The 15,461-nt window shown below is 34.3% G+C and overlaps 1 protein-coding gene and 1 non-coding gene across 5 annotated transcripts in view; both read left to right on the top strand.

Moving 5' to 3' along the window:
• LOC123680800 (ecdysone receptor) overlaps nucleotides 1–15,461 on the top strand; it is a 244,822-nt gene that overhangs the window by 142,268 nt on the left and 87,093 nt on the right. The gene's annotated exons all lie outside the window — the stretch shown is intronic.
• On the top strand, nucleotides 12,207–12,280 carry Trnat-agu. Its single transcript has one exon. It is a non-coding gene; the product is annotated as a tRNA-Thr (tRNA).

Raw genomic sequence — 15,461 nt, 5'->3', positions numbered from 1 at the left:
GCTAAAACATCGAAATTTGCCCACCCTGTACAGTTAGGTTGTGCAACAAATAGTAGGTATACATATACCCTCAGTACATCAGTGACATCCTCGAGCTTCTCTTTCGAGTTACAAAAGCAGTTCTGAAAAAAATTAGCAACTTATCCCCTTAATGTATAATCTACTATTTTTATGTTGAACGGAAGTTTCCGTCTTGCATCAATGCATCCTCATTTTCTAACAGTAAATCAAATTTATCGCCGTACAAGTCCGATCCTAATCCAATACAGAAGCAACATCTTGTTATTCCGGATTACAAATCGGGATTCGAATGAGCTCGGAAAGGTATCTCGCCTTTTGAATATTTAAATGATTTTATAGCTCATTCCGCAATGATTTACAGTCAGGTAGCTATATTTCTATATTAGGCCTGAAATAATTACTTCGACTGTCGGGCTTCATGGCGTATTTTATCTGCCATTAGGACTTGGAGACGCTATACATAGATTCATTATGATTTTCTAATGGATAAACATCTACTTGCCCGATGTGATATATATTCAATTATGCAGTCATAAATTGATTAATTGGAGTGAATTGATTTGATCAGAGATGAAATATTCAAACGAATCCTCTCCTCGCAAAGTAGGCATTTTGAATAAGTGAATTTCAACCCAGACACGGAATAAGGATATTTTATGTTTATTAAAATCCTAGCAATATGGTGAACTTGAAATTATTCAGTGCTTTTCGAAATAAACTTAAAAAAGTGTTTTGAAGACGATGATGTGAGAAATCGGAGTGCACAAAAATAATTTTTCTCGAAAACTTTCTACTTAATAAATGAGTTATCTTCAGAAGACAAACATTTGCAACAATGCCCAAAGTTGTGTTCAATTCAGCTTCGGTTCAAGTTACACCCATTAAGAATTCCAAGGGAAGATGGCTTTTAGAACTTCGATAACAACTTTTGCTCCACCTTCCTCGCTTTTATGAACGTTTGTGTCTCTTGGTGACTGTATAAGACACAAAAGTTGAGTTGGAGATGCCATCAACATTTCATGCAAATTTGTTATAACGTAGGAAGAATGTTTTTAATTTTGTGGAGAATTGTATGGTAATTCCATTCGTTATTGTTTTTTGGATTGTCTAACGAAATGATGTTATATTTATCACTCAAAATACTTACCTCATGAAACACGAATCACTTGGGTGATTTGGTTCCTTTTTATATTGATCAACAAAGGAATGCATGATAGAAACTGTGACAGTTCTTAATATCGAGACTAAAAAACATCTGATATGTGTATCAGACTAAGATGCAAAATACAATTGCATAAGTTTCCAAATTGACTCACCCATTCATTTCAATATACACTCTATTCTAAACTACGTCAGTAGGATGGACTATATGTACGTTCCTTTATCCAAGGTCTTTTTAACAAGGTAATGGTTGATGTAGGTCAAGCCCATATAAAAACAAACAATGATATTGGAATATATCCGAATGAAATGAACACTCCCGATTCCAGATATCATTGAATAATATTAATTCAAATAAAAAATACATATATAACGGAAATATTCAAATAATATAAAGGGTTTTACAATAGAAATGATACAATTTTAAATGGTTTTAGTGGCAACACTGTTTATTAATTTCGACAATTCCAAATCACTTGTGTCTATTCGGTTTCGCCTTGGAATGTGGATTTCTAGATATATTGTAAGTCGACTAATTAGCTTAGGCATTTGTATAAATAATGCCATCGAAATATTAGTTGATTTGTGTCTGCATCATGAAGTTATTTTAGATTTAACATGTCAGTTTACGACCCAAACTCTTGTCATTTGCGGGAGGTTTTAATTTTCTTATTACATATGAAGAAATCTGCGGCTGAGGCTCATTGAATACTCTCAACTACCTGTGATGAGGCCGCTATTAGTGAAACAACGTGCCGAGAGTGGTTTCAACGCTTTAAGAAAGGTGATTTCGACGTCGAAGACCAGCATTGGGATGGAAGAGAGAAGGTTTTCGAAGATGCAGAATTGGTAGGATCCTTAGAAGACACGCAAAAACACCTGAAAGTCATAGGAATGATCCAGAAACAAGGAAATTGGAGGCCGTATGAGTTGAAGCCGTGAGATGTTGAACAGCGTTTGTTTGCTTGTGAACAGCTGCTTTCAAGCCAAAGATGGAAGGGATTTCTGCAACGCATTGTGACTGGAGACGAAAACTGGGTTCATTACCATAATCCCAAGCGCAGAAAATCATGGTGATATCCCGGCCATGCTTCCACGTTGACGACCAAACCGAATATTCACGGTTCCAAGGTCATGCTCAGTATTAGGTGGGACCTGCTCGGCGTAGTGTATTATGAGTTGTTAAAACCGATTGAAACAATCGCAGACGATTGTTATCAAACGCAATCCATGCGTTTGAGCGGTATGATCAATGATTTTATAGCATGACAATGCTTGATCTCATGTTGCGAAAGTGGTCAAGACATACTTGGAAACGTTGAAATGGGAAGTCCTACCCCACCCGCTATCTATCACTTGTTTCGATCAATGGCATATGGCCTTGCGGGCCAGCACTTCCGGTCTTATGCAGAAGTAAAAAATTGGATCGATTCGTGGATTGCTTCAAAAGATGACCAAATTTTTCAACGCGGTATTCGTTCGCTTCCCGAAAGATGGGAGAAAGTAATGTCCAGCAATGGACAATACTTTGCATCATAAATGTATAACCAGTTTTTAACAATAAAGCCCCGAATTTCGGAAAAAAACGGCGAAAGCAAAGTTGTACGCCCATGCAGTATAATTTTTTGTATAAAATGTAGAGTTGAAAAATTAGGATAGGATTGGATATTCGGATGTAGAAGATCTAATTAATTTAGGGCTAAGTACAAAATTTCCGTTCCTTTTATAGCTTCTTTATTTCCTTGGAACACAATAATTGGCAGGCAAATTGAACTATTCATTATACATATATTTGGTAATCAGAAAAGCTAGGTGATCAAATTATCAGACCACTTTTTTCTTTTAATTCTTCTCTGAATATTAAGGTGAAGACCCTTCCTCTTAGGCTTAGTGGTCAACTTTGTCAACAAGATTTCTTAGATTATTGAATTTTCCCATTTCATCCTTTACTCAACCTTTAATCTGAATAACAAAAACTGAGTTATCGTTATTGTATGAAAAAATCCAGATCTTTTGCAACACAATTTTATAGATATGTGATTAATTTCACGGCATTCAGAAAAATGTTTCAATTCTGGAAAAAGTACCCCCTCGAGCGGGACTCGAACCCGCAATCTCCGAATAACCGCGATACCTCGAGGGGGTACTTTTACCACAATTGAAAAATTTGTCTTAATTCCGTGAAATTAATCTTACATATTAACACACATATGTTAAATCATTCTCAATTTTATAGTTTTAATTACCCTTCAGTTAAGACACAAATACGATAAAAATCCATGCATCACAGCAGAGCTTTCGTTTCAATGTTCGACTTGAACATCGATAACTACCAACCAATTTACAGATAATCTCTAATGTATCGCAATTTTGTTTTAGAACCATGAATTTCCCCGAATCAACCCATTAACCACGTCTGGCATAGCCTAGACTCATTCATCATGCACAACGTCAGAACTATGGTACGATAACCTTTCCAAAGTCCCAGACAAAGCTCCCAAATGTCGTTCCCTTTTCCAGGAATGATCGAATCGGGCCCAGAGTAACACCTTTGCATTATTGTGGATCGGGAGGGTGGCGAGGGGGCAGTCTAGACAGTGGAGGCGGCGCATGATGCGGTAGGCCGCCACCAATGCTGCAAGGGTTGGTGGGACGAGGGGCTGCAGCTTGGCAAGGACGAGGTCGTGGAACTGAGAAAGTGAAATCGCGACGCGTAAAAAGTATATCGCCTCTGGGTCCAGAGCGACGTCTGTGGTTGTTTCTGCCTCTGGATGTGGAGTTTCTCGTTTTTGTCTCGTTTTTTTAATTTTTTTTTATTGTCGCGTGTTCTGTTTCCGATGCGGAGTTGTGCCAATGAATGGGGTAATGGAAAGTCGAAATCAAGGGATTATTTGTTATCAGGATGAAGCTGAGTTCAAGATTTGTGGTTTTTTGTTTATAAAAAGTTGTTTCTGAATCACATGACTACCTCTGAATAACTAGGTGAGTTTTCGACTCATCACATACTTTTTAATTTATATTGGAAAAAAAATAGGAAGTGTTGATCTTATTCATTCGAAATGCATTACGTGAATTATGTGTTTCAATTTCAAATGACTGTCCTATTAATTGACGAAAATTCGATAAAAGCGCTTTTGCGCGGTTGCTCCTATTCTCACTTTCCGGAAACTTATTTTACTCTTTCATTTATCATATTAGTTAACTTGAGAATTGGACAGTTTATCCCATGGAAAATAGAAGTTTATAGTCAGATTTATATTCATATATCATTTTTCAATTTCTTCGAAGAAACGAGGAATGAAAATCAAATAACAAAAATGTATTCACAAGCTTCTTTTTTCCATCTTTACAATAAAAATAAGGGTAGTAAATTAACGAAAACTAAATTATTGAACGGAATTTTGAAATCAGATAAAAGAAACAAGTCATATAGAAGTTTTTTTGAGCTTTCTGATCCTCCTGAAATAAAAATGCTTTCGTGATGAGAGAGACCCTGCAAAATTTTGAAATTTTTTTACATTAATTACATAATAAACAAGGTTGAGATCTATCAAACCCAAAAACCAATATACAACACTTTCATTAGATTGGTTTTCCAATTAAAATAATTTTGTATCGCATTCAAAGGTTTAAATTAAATGTTTGTTCAAAATTCATCTTCAGTATATGAATATGATCCTGTATATGAATCTGTGTATCTGAATAAAACCGAAAAAATGTAAGGAGTGATTCTTTGATTAAGATTAAGGAAGGAATTTGGAATAACATTTTTTGAAAAACTTCCCCCGCAAAAGTTTCACCCTTCCTAAGATTAACAAAAAAAGTTTTCAACAAATATTATAATTGTATTATCGATATTCGACAGGTTTTTGTTCATTATTTGTTCTCTATTGTTTTAGTTGTAAAAGTCTTAGCCTAGTAGATTAATAATTTGATTAGTTCTTGTTCAGTAAAATACTATTCAACATGAGCTCGCAATACATTTACGCTTTTCTTGTAAAAACTCAAGTTTTCGAAAAAACTTGTGGTGTTAAAAATTGTTAGTAAATAAATCAGGCTTTTCAGCCATGTTTTTTTAAGAGGAAAACAAAAAAAAGATAAAACAAAAAATATTTTCGGAGTTGAACATTTCAACCTCTTTTAAGCATACTTATTCAGATACACCCAGTATAAATTTAGAGATATTTATTCTACAAGTGTTAGATAAACATACATACTCTAAGATTTTGAAAATGAACCTTCTGTCAATAAAATATAGTAATATTTAATTCAAGTAAACTTGACTTCTGTCCAGGATCTCAATATTGCCTTACAGAAATAGAAACAAAAGGAAGAAAGACAAAGCGTGATAAAACTGCAATTATCTTTATCGTTTCTGGAGAACATTAGGGGTGGCATTCTAGCTGGCATATTTCTTGTCACTTTCCGTTTCAGTATTCTTGGCAGAGAACCAGGTGAGTCGTCTGGCGCCCTTAGATTTTCAGTAACAGAACGTCCTGAACCACTTTTCTTATAGTTTTAAGTTACTTCCTCCCTAGGTATATTGTTTTTTTGCGTTCCTCAATATTTCTCCCAAAGTTTGTTAAAATTTCTCCATTTTTCGTATCATAAAACCAGACTCCTTCAGAACTTTTCATTCACTTTCCATATTTCAACTGTTTTTTCTTATTTTATTCAACGTTGAAGCATAAGAGCTCCTCTAAATAAAAAATCCTAAAACATAAATAAATTATATGAAGATTGTCGATTGAAAGTTGAAATCCTACAATTGAGTCAATTACTGGTACTTAAATTTCCCTAATCATCTTCTTGACTTCAGAAAAAATCGATAGTTCTATGTAATAATTCCCACCCTAATTCAAATATGAGGGTGATAGGGGGACTTGTTTACCGAGGGTTGTTTTCCTTGATGACAATCTATAAGGGTGTGTTCTATGTGGGTAGAATCAATCAGGTGCCATATGTGCTCTCAATAATTGATTAGACTATTTAAGTACAAGAATACATTTTTTCAGATGCAAATGGAGGGGAATATATCGGATTATATGAGCCTCATTATTTTCTATTATGATATTGAATAATATTTCCAAGAAATTCGCAAAAATATAAAATCACAATTTAAGGACAATTCAAGTACTTTAATAAAGATACAATTATCTAGTACATATTGAATTGGTTACGTAGGTAAAAGCTATTAAATAAAATATTTTTCACCGCATAGACATACCCCAATATCAAATTTTGGTGTTGTTATTTTTTAAAACACTTAATATTCAAATTTTCAAATGGGAATTTTTACACAACTTGGATATCCTGTAATGCAGGACAAAGTCGTAAAACATTGTGTATAATTTATAGTTTTGTTTCTTCTCCATAATGCGGTTGCATAACACCTTAGGAGTAGTTATTCCCTTCAAAGTTCACTCCATAAATTGAAGATTATCAGTTTCAGTAAATCTAAAGCTTCAGTTCAAACCCTCCTAACCAACCCCTATCATCTCCACGAAGAGGCACGGACACTTTGGAAAATCGATAGTCCCAGACACAACATACACCATCCCACTTGTTTTATCTTTTCATCCTCTTCTATCCCGAATTAGAAGCACTGGGAATGCGACCCTATTCTGTAAATAAAACAAAGAAGTCTGCTTTAGGTGGCAGACGAACCTTCAATGAAAAAAATGTTATGGTTGGTTTTTTTCACATTTATAAACCTTTGGAAACGATTGGTGAAATACCTTAATCCCAGTCTACTGCTTAGAGAGATGTGAATGAGAAGAGCACTATATTATATTAGTTTTTAAATTCCAACAACATGTGATTCTCTCTTAGTTATTTTCATCCCAATTTTCTTTAAATAATGTTGGTGATGAAATAATCATCGTGTTTTAGTATTTAATTTTGTGTTTTCTCTTTCTGAACCATTAATGTGTTTCTTTATATTCTTCTATTCCTTCCAATATGGTTTCATTCATTATGTGTTCGAAGGAGCCCTCTTTCAAAATAATTTCAATATTTATTCTGGATTTTGTTCGATTCATTATGAGTTGTTGTAATAATCTACTCATTTGAACTGAACAAAAAGTTTCCCCATTTCGTAATATTGTTTCTAGAAATAATTTTGCATGTCAGTAAAAGGACAATTGGGGAAAAGACTATCACAGGGGAACAGCTGTTTTGTAGTCGATGTTTTTTGAGCTAATTCTATATCAATTTGATGTCCTGAATTCAAATTACGTATTATCACGCACAGATAGATTATCTATCTCTGTGATTAAGTTTATTTGTAACAGAGCGTTTTCAAATAAACATTATTATTATTATTATTATTCATTTTTACCTAGGAGGTCAAATTTTTAAGATATACAATTTTAGGGAAATATAAGTTTCATTACTTTAAAACAAATCCGTAAGAGTACTCAACAAAAGTAGATACGAAATTTTTATTTTAGTTATACAAAATACAATATTATGTCGTACTTACAAACAAAAAAAAAACCTTGAAGAAATCAAATAGTCACTCAATGCATCGAATGCATCTTTTCCGCGACATTTTTGAATGGTTTTTATAAAGTCCCTTTTCAAACTCCAGCAGTAATCTGCAATCATGTGCATGTCCCATCTTCCTTGGTAGCGGTCCTCCATAACTTTATTATCTTGGTGAAATCTTTCACCTTGTTCCTCACTCTCCTAAATTTTCTGTACAACGGTCTAAGCGGCTGTGTAAGTAGTGTATTTTAATACTCATATTGCACCCTAAGGTTTTGAAACTATTAAGCATCTTGTTAACCATTTCAACATAGTTTTGAACTTTATGTTTGCTTAGAAAATTTTCTACAACTGCTGATGTCCAAGATTCTCGTTCAACTTGATCATTTGAATTTATGAAGGCAGGATCCTTAATTATTTGTCTTATTTGTGGGCCGTCAAATATCCCTGCTTTGAGTTTTTCTACGCTCAACTGAAGCATTTTCACCCCTATATGTATATGCTCATTATTAAAAAGCCTTTACAAATTGCTTCATTAAACCTAACTTTATATGTAACGGAGGAAGTATGATTTTTCTCTTACTTACCCGAGTTAGAGGATTAAAAGGGTCAGTTCAGGTACCTAATAGGCAATGATTCCACAATTTTTAGATTTACCTTGAATTAAGTCAATTACAGACTGACAATGAAACCATTGTACCTACCTACATTAATGAATATATAATACATTTGGAACTCTCATAAATAAATATACTGAATGAAACCTACATTGGTAGATAAGTGGATGTATCTAAAAAAGTAGAGCTGATAGAGAAAAACGGATTGTATGTACATATTCAGCGTCTCAAATATAGTTAAAATCCAAGGCACCAAAAAAATTTTTGTTGTTGTTGTCCAGTGCTGAATAACGTTTAATGCAAAATTATTAATTTGAACTGAATATTCTTATGAAGATATTCAATCAAGAAGGATCTATACAGCTGACAGATTTGCGGAATACGTGATCTGTGAGCTAGGTAGATCTGTAGACTAGGTAGATTATTCAGATATATCAACTTTATAGAACAGCCAATTAGGTGAATCGGCTCTTCTTACTCTAAAGCCACATTTTTATCCCAACCTTACATTGCTTGCGCCCATATAAAAAAATGCACCAGATGTGAGCTTTGATAAATTACTTCGTTGTTTAATGATACAAATTCGTATTGGTCAATCGTATACTTAGGAGTAGATCTACTCTTTTTTTGATTTTCGTTCACAGTTTGCTAGTTTATTCATGAACGTTTCCATATTATTGGCATTTATCTTCAGTTTGTTTTGATGAAAAATCAACTATACATTTAAGACATCAGTATACTGCCACATACGAATTGAATAGAGTAAATTAGATAATCGTCTACTTCTACACCTTTGGTTCTACAATCTCATTGTCATTTCTGTTATTCATTTGGAGAGGAAACAAAGATTGATCGGCTGATTGTAATTCGAATTCTTTGATGATTCGAAAGATGAACTGAAATTGATTTGATGGTGACAATCACTATACTAATCATTTTGTAAAACATGCAAATAAGGTTTGGCAAAAATTTCCAACAGCTCAAGTCGTTGTTTGTTCAGCACATGAAACTAATGACGTAGGTGAAGGGATCAAGTTAATTGCCAATTAAGAAAGCGATCGAACCTTAACCAAATCATCCCGGGATCGGAACTATATCAGCGCCTACTAGCTGTTCCAATCAACTAAAAGCCTGGCACGTAGGAAGGGGCTCCTTTCGAAGTCTATAAACAAACTTAGAAATTTATTCGCCAATAACAATAATTGGCGTGAAATTCACCATCCAACCTCCTGTATCAAGAACTCCGGGACTGTCTGACGTAGCAGCCTCTCAAATTGAATCCGAAATAACCATAAATATGAAAGCGAAGAAATATTGCAGCGCTAAGATGTTGCATTGCTCGAACAACCAGTATTAATAATTCTGATTGCTTGCTGGGCCGAAAAAGATTATTTATCGATCGAACCTGGTTGTCGGCTCATTGGGACGATCGTGTGTTAGTTGATCCAAGATTAAATTCTTGTTTAGCTGGTGCAAAATCGCGTGGGAGGTTTTAAAATATGGGATCGAAAAATTAAGCTCTCTAGAGATCATGTGAGTTGTTTTATTTTTGCCTAATCTTGAACCTTTGGAATCATTGGAGGAAATAACTTCCTAGAGAACTTCACAACCTGAAATCATGTAATTGAAAACGTAATATTAGCAAAACACAAGAAATTTTAATAGATAACAAGGTAAATGGAATATAGCATTATACATGGATTTGAGTAAAGCATTTGATGTTGTTTCACGTGACTTGCTTATTGCAAAAGTGGATAGATTAGGTCTTCGCGGTAAAATAAACCAACTTTTGAAATCTTACCTAAGTAATAGAATGCAATTAGTGGAGGTCAATGGTTGTAAGTCGTCGATTCTCAACATTTCCTCGGGTGTTCCCCAAGGCTCCGTGCTTGGACCCTTGCTTTTTTTATTATATATCAACGAATTGCCTGATATTGTTGAGAATGCTGAGGATCTAACATTACATACTTATGCTCGGGAACCTCGCTTACTGACGTTTTATGTAAAGCACAGAGGCACATAAATCTATTTTATGATTGGTTTGAATCGAACAAGTTGTTTTTAAATTCTTCTAAAACGCTTTTTGTTTGTTTTAGACTTAAGAACTACTTAGAACATAAAAATAAAAGTTTTCTGTTAAGGGTGAAAAATAGGTCAATTGAACATGCTACCATCACAAAATTTTGTATAATCATTGATGACAGCCTCAACTGGTATCAGCATATTGAATGTTTATGTAAAAAGTTGTCTTCTGTTTGTTATGCTCTTTATAGGTTAAAATCTATAACTAATGTGGAAATTTGCATGGCTTATTACAATGCTCAATTCAAGTCAAGGATAATATATGGCCTTGTATTCTGGGGGACTTCTCACGCACTGAATCGAGTCTTTCTTCTTCAAAAGAGAGCATTACGACACATGGCTGGAGTTCCTATGAGAACATCATGTAGAGAGCATTTCAAAAAATTTGGTGTTTTGCCAGTGGTATCTCAATTCATCTTGGAAATTATAACATATGTGAAAACTAATGAAGGTTCATTTCTGCGTATGAATTACAATCATACTTATTCAACAACACACTCTTCGCTACTAATCATACCACGTCACACTCTGGTGGGATATGAGAGGTCTCCCAGATATATGGGAATTAAGTTGTTCAATTCCCTTCCAAAGAACTATAGGGATATTGAAAGTGTACAAAGTTTCAGAAGAGCAGTTAATGATTTCTTAATGTCTCAATGTTTCTATACCCTAACTGAATATTATGATTGTTGTAAGCATATCAGGTTAGGAAGTTGATATACTTAATATGTTTTAAATAATGGCTAGTATGTGAAATTTTTCCTTCTATTGTTGTTTTATTGACTTGTCCAATACGTGTTTGTAATATGTCGCTATGGATGAATAAATTATAATTATTATTATTATTATTACTTTGTTACTTAGAACATTAATAAGAGGAATGGAAATCGCCTTGTAACTGATGCATTTGTTTTGATGCCAACATTCGTCACTCCTTGTCTGACGGGACACATTAGGAGTAGCGTGACATGAATTGATTAATTTCGAAATTATCAGTTCATGCTCAAAAATAGTTCACAATGTGATTTATCCATAAAAATTTTTTCGTGTTTCAAAAGGGTCAATGTTTTTCTCAGTTTAATAATTTAGCTATTGTGAAGTTATGAAAAAAGAGTTCCTGATAAAGCATTCAACAATCAAATTAGGATTCTCCACGCCTATGGCTCGCACACACAATCGTTTAATCGATTGTAATTGGTGACACTAAACTTCCATCTCTCTTGTATTCGGGATCGAGCACAAATGTTTACTTTCAGTTCCTCCTACTGATATTCTTAGCTTTGTTATGCGAACTTATTTGAATGGGTTGAAGAAACACAAATTATGTATTATCATCTGCAATTAAAATATATGCTTCAAAGTGGGCCTCTCCTAATAATCATCAAAACTTCATACGAATTTTCAAGCTTTTTTGGTAGCTACTTGTCGTAAAATATTGTTCCAGGGACTGTCGAAAGTAGAAGGGTATTTTTGAGATCAATCTCTGATTTCAATAATTTTGCTGGCGAAACAAATTTTAGAACAACCTGAAAAAAATTAATTTCTTGTTTGTCTATCGGTCTATGTCCGCACATTCATCCTTAACTCGTACAATTATGAAAATTTGTAAGGATATTTGGATTGGATAGTAAGTGGTCCCATAGAAATCTAATCTTTTCCTCATGCGCAAATTGAGCAATAAAAATAGTATCAGACAATAACATCACGGCAAGCAGACAATTTTTCGATTCTGAAAAAATTACTTCCTCGAGCAGGACTTGAACCCGCAACCTCCGAACCACTAGTCCAGCGCTCTCACCAACTGAGCTACCCAGGAAGTTGAAAGCTCCAACGGCTTCCTCGGTGGCTCAGTTGGTTAGGGCGCTGAACTAGTGATTCGAAGGTTGCGGGTTCGAGTCCCGCCCGAGGAGGTATTTTTTTCAGAATTGAAAAAATTGTCCGCAGGCCGTGATATTATTTTCTGATATTAATTTACAGACATTAAACCATTATTTAGAATAAAATAGTTTTTAGGTATTCAGTTTTTGATTACCCATTGAGGAGAAGATGTTAGTAGTTGGATGGTAGGTGCCGCATCAACGCTGTTGCTACTGCAGATTTCCAATAGAATAGTTTCTGCTTTCATTTGAATTATGTGGTACTGATTAGTTCTAAAAATTAGAAAATTTCTTTCTTTACTCACTCTTGATGACAGCTGATTCTACCAGTCCGATATTCTCATTTGTCTACGGTCGTGATGTTTCTAATTAAAAAAAAATCGACAAATTTGTAGAATTGCTCATTTAATTGGATGATTACTTCCCAGCAATCACTTCACTTCATGTACCTCTTTACTCGACCTTTCTACTGTCAATAGTTTCGTATTTTTCAATATTGAATTGAGAATAGATTACGTCGAATTGTAATATTTCCCAATATAATTAAGTTAAATGCATCTGTGAAGCAAGAGGAAATAAACCTTTGTTCAAAATTAGCATATTTCTATTTGTTATTTAGCAGAAAAATTACCATATTCTCGAGTCTAAAAATGAATATAAACGTAGTTCCGACGTTTAATGTACTGGAGAGAGCACGTATCTTACGGGCTTTTTAGAACATCAAGATGAATGATTCAGAGGCCACTTTCAACAATCTAGACGCCGCTTATCAGGACCTGCATCAGGGGAAAGGAACAAAGCGTTCTAACAGCGTCCTTTGAAAAAGTCTAGTAGAAGCTCAATTGAACGACTGTCATCAGACGAACTTCAGAAAGTCGTTCACTTCTTTTCATGGAAGCCTGCAACCACTTCCTTTTTCCTATGACACACTGAACTTCTGTGGAAGCGAATATGTTCAGCATCGATGTCGGTTCAACTAGGAAAAATTTCAGGTTGGATCTGATTTGGATTTATTTCTCCATTCACTGAAATCTTCATTATCTCTGACCTCATCAATCTGTTTTTCGTGAATAACAAATGCTGTATACAACATTGGCTCAAAAGTGATAAGGATAAACTCAAATTTCCATAAATATATTTCATTAATTATTGTTTCGTCACATTGTAGCTTCTCAAGATTCATGTTTGAGCATCAGTTTTGATATGAAATAAATATTGGACATCATGAATTTTCTAAGATTCTATTTCATTTTTCCAAGATTATTTGTGTTGGTATTTAAATTAAAAACCTTGATTCACCATTCAGTAAGTGTGAAACAAAATTGAAAGTTTTACGCAATTTCATCATAGATCTCTTGATTTCAGTGATAAAACTTTACTTTCACCAATATCTTAGAAGGTAATGTAGTGAATAATGATTTCCTAATTCTATAATACAGTCGAAGAGGTTTGCATTCTTATACCATATGAATAATTTTGATAAAATCAAAACTTGAATGACTTAATGTTATTTCATTGAAATCAATTCAGTTCATAACTAGAAAAATTCTGGTTTACACCATTATCGGAAAAAACAAGTTTAAACTTCGAGAAAAAACTAATATTGTCTTTGGGAACCTTCTTTTTTGGTTTACTTCTGGTATACAAACTTGCCAAGGAGCAATCTGGGTAATATATTAATTAAAATAATAAATAATAATAGTAACAATACACTGTCAAAAGCTCAAACTAAAATTTAAACTAGGAAATAGGCGAAATCGATAGATAATTTACCGACAGCTCAACTTGACAGAGAAGAAGAAAAACAATATTATAGAAAAAATTCCTATGAAAACTGAAGTACCCTAATATTAACAGTCATTATTCCATCTTCTTCCCTTTTTGTACTATTATGTTAATAACAATGGATGAATTTATGTTTATTCCAATGAAAATAGTTATTCTCATTCTTTTCATAATTTGGTTTCTTGTCTTCAAAGAAGAAAAAATACATAGAATCTTAAGGGTGCAATAATTTTCTGAGAATTCCATGGAAGTTCGACCTACATTATTCGAATATATTATAATATTTTTGATTATTTGATGAAATCGCATATAATGCAAATTTCAATTTAACTGAATAATATGAAATTGCAAATAAATATATTCAGTCCAAGGCGCTCTATAGGTCATCTGATCCTCAGAGAGGATGCAGATTCATTTGAATGTAAATATAATTCCAATACACCCTTCCTCATACTTCTACTCTCAGTTAGAGCATCCTTTGAAAATCCACCCGGTAGAACGAAAGTGGTAGACAATGCCATTGTTCGAGCGAGATGACCGATTTCGTCGAACAAAGCATCGAGGGTAGTCTAGACAAAGGGTGTAGGGGCAGTAAAAAGGCGAGGGGGAGCTCCAACTGACCTGGAAAATCCGATCTTGCATATGAGAGGACCGCCTAGGTCGCTTATGTTGGTAACAGTAGGGTTATCGCGATTTCAGAGGCTGTCGGAAACAGAGGCGGCTAATGAAATTTCCGAAGGGGAGGCACTGATTGGTAGGAAGTACTTAACAAATGGGGGAAGAATGCAGTCCAAGGTTTCAAAAAATCACCGAGGAAAGAGCCCTTAGACTGTAATAGACCCTGCACCACTAGATAGGGAAAGCAATACTGTTCTCAGTAGTCATAATGAAGTGATTAGGTTATTAGGTGAGCAACAAAGCTTTATGGTGGAGACGTTTTTTGAAGATGGGGGCGACGCTGTGGCTTCGCAGAGCGTTTTTCTGTTTTGGTTTGAATCTGGATGACATAATTTCTAATCCTAAAACCGCCGCGAAAGGGATCAGCGATATAAAGACAACAGAATCTGTAATATCTGAAAAATCATTTGGGTAACATAAAATTCTTAATTGAACAGTTTCCAATACGGAATTTTTTCTCTCAAGATAATGCTTGCTCCAGAATTTATTCCACAATATTTTGTAAATCTTATAGATTATTGCATGCAATCCTAACTAATGTACTTCTTGGTGTAGATATGGTTTGCTTCTTTCTTGCTCAGTCAACAAGCAAATTTTGCTGTATCAAAGACCTCTATATAGCGAAAGCAAGCAAAGAAGACCTTTATGTATCAGGTGTAACTTTGCTTCAGCTGTTTCGCAATAGATAACTGTAGCGGTAAGTGGTAGTCAAAATAAATCGATCGTAGATATCATACAATAAGCTTGGGTA

The sequence above is a fragment of the Harmonia axyridis genome, chromosome 5 (assembly GCF_914767665.1).
Source record: "Harmonia axyridis chromosome 5, icHarAxyr1.1, whole genome shotgun sequence".
Classification (NCBI taxonomy): Eukaryota; Metazoa; Arthropoda; class Insecta; order Coleoptera; family Coccinellidae; genus Harmonia; species Harmonia axyridis.
This window is presented reverse-complemented; position numbering and strand designations above follow the sequence as displayed.